This window comes from Frankliniella occidentalis, unplaced genomic scaffold (assembly GCF_000697945.3).
Source record: "Frankliniella occidentalis isolate FOCC.00 unplaced genomic scaffold, Focc_3.1 Scaffold46, whole genome shotgun sequence".
NCBI lineage: Eukaryota > Metazoa > Arthropoda > Insecta > Thysanoptera > Thripidae > Frankliniella > Frankliniella occidentalis.
The window spans coordinates 1913798-1916027 of NW_026267176.1; the positions used below are offsets into that span (position 1 = coordinate 1913798).

General features: G+C 53.4%; 1 protein-coding gene across 1 annotated transcript in view; it reads right to left on the reverse strand.

Annotated features, from left to right (window-relative positions):
- LOC113201895 (transcription factor hamlet-like) overlaps positions 1-749 on the reverse strand; it is a 21944-nt gene extending 21195 nt beyond the window's left edge. The window contains exon 1 of the mRNA XM_052267095.1: positions 593-749. The gene's annotated coding sequence lies outside the window, so the exon portion shown is untranslated. The remainder of the gene's footprint in view (positions 1-592) is intronic.
- Positions 750-2230: the final 1481 nt, after the last annotated feature.

Sequence of the window (2230 nt, forward strand, 5' to 3'; positions counted from 1 at the left end):
GGGGGGGGGTCAAAAAGGTTTCCACACTAAACTTTTTGCTAGATAAGCATATGCCTATAGTAACTACTACGTTTTTTCTCCGACTCATTCGGCAAAAATTACCGCGGAGCTCGGCGCCTGCAAAACGGAAGGTAGGCATCCCCGCAGTACACGCAAGCACGTCATGCAAGATGTTGCCTACCTACCAGGCGCTATGGGAGCCAGCAAAGGCTTTAACTTGGCACTTTTGTGCCGGCGAATAACGGGCGTACTTTCTGGATGATCCCTTATTACATTATAATATTTCAGTACTAAAGAACGAATAAAACGAATAAAACCGGGAAAAAGTTAAGAACTACTAAAGAGCTTTTTGATATACATACAACAGCACAAAACTGTAGTGGCTACTAGGCAAATCCTCTGATTAAAAGTTAGAGCACACATCTTGCCCTATACTGGCGCGTACTGGCGTGAGGATGCCGAGCGCACGCGAGCAGCGAGAGACGGACAGACAAAGATAGACGATAACAGACGAGCGAGGACCCATTTGACTGTTTTGTCGTCTCGTGTTGAGCCGCCTGCTGAGGGGGCGCACGCTCGCGCACTCATGTACCTTATCGCGTCCTCCCGTGCGTCCCGCGGGGTGCAGGCGGTACAGGCGCCGTGGTGGCGGCTCGCGCGTCCGCCGTGGGCGGGGCGGCGGGGACGACCGACGAGAAGAGGGAAGTCTGCTCTGCGGGCCGTTGTCGCCGTTGCGGTTGTGTTTCTCCTCACCTGAAACAGACGGACAAGGCCGTTAGGCGTTTGACCAACACGTCGTCGCGAGATAGCTCCACAAACAAATGACTATGCGCTCGCGAGGCGCGGCGAGCATTAAGAGTGCGCGCGATATTCCCGATGCAGGAGTCGGAGCGACTACAGAGCATCGTTTTTAACAACCTCCGCGCTGCCGGCCGGTGCACGCCGCGGCCCGCGCCAGGCATCGGCCGTCAAGTGCAGCAACAGCTACACTACTACTTCCCGCCGCCTACTCCTACTAAACACTAAATGGAATTGCACCATTTATTTGTACCATGTTACGCGAACAAATTTTTTGCACACCCCTCTATGTCGATTTGGACATTTTTGTACGAAATTACGCGCACTTTTAGGCTCAAACTATTTGTCCGAAATGAAGCGTAGAACGAACATTTCCACAAAAACACACCTAGCGTGTACCAATTAAAACGTTTCACAGCAAATTTTTTTTGTATCTCTTTTTGGAACAACGACATCATACTGAATTGTTCATTGACAAAAGAATACTACCGAAGCCTGCTGTTTTTTTGTATGTTTGTGATTGTCAAGAGCATGGCAAGAGCAGCAGCGGGGCCTTTGGTCCAGGCCGACACTGATCTTCATCTCTTTCTCTCGCGGCATTGGGATGCTGCGCACGCGGGGCGGGGTGCCGCTGCGGAGAGAGAGACGCGCAGGGCGTGGCGCGGCGTAGCGTAGCGCACCGCATGAGGTGTGAGCCCGGCCGGCCCGTATTGTAGAGACTGCGCTCTGCTGCTCGTGCGTGCGTGTGTGTCGCTATCCGTGTAGAGACGTATTATGTTAAAATCCATTCGGGTCGCTCCAGATTGTGAATAGCGGCGGCGGCTCTCCCCGAATGGCACCGACCCAATGCCGAATAACACATTAATCCCCATCGGCCCACGGCGGAGCCGCACCACAGCGACACCGACGCGACGTGCGTAGAGTCGTGCGCACACACACACACACATACACACACACACACGCAGTTGTTGCAGACCGCACGAAGACGTCGGGCAGGAGCGAGCTAAAACACAAGAGAGAAAGAAACAGAAAAGGGAGCCCCGGGCGATGCGGCAACATTTTTACGCTGACTGTTAAGCTGGCCGTTTCGAGCAACGCCTCCATTTCGTATAGAGATACGACATATAATGTTTCCTCTCGGCCTTGGCGTGTATGTCCGCGAGTCTGCTTTTGCTCCTCTCGCTCTGTCTCTTTCTCTCTGGCTCAGTCTCTGCTCACTCCTCTCGCGTTCTGAAAGTTTTGTCACCCCGCGGGGCTGAAAATGCTTCTGGCTGCGACAGATTAAATTTCGAATTCGATACACAGAGAGGAGATTGTGTTGTACGCTGCACGCGGCGGCACTGCAGATCAGCAGGCGAGGGAGGACGTCAACAGTATCGGTTTTCGCGCCGCCAAATTTTGGCGACTGGCAGCAGGTGGATAACCTCCCCCC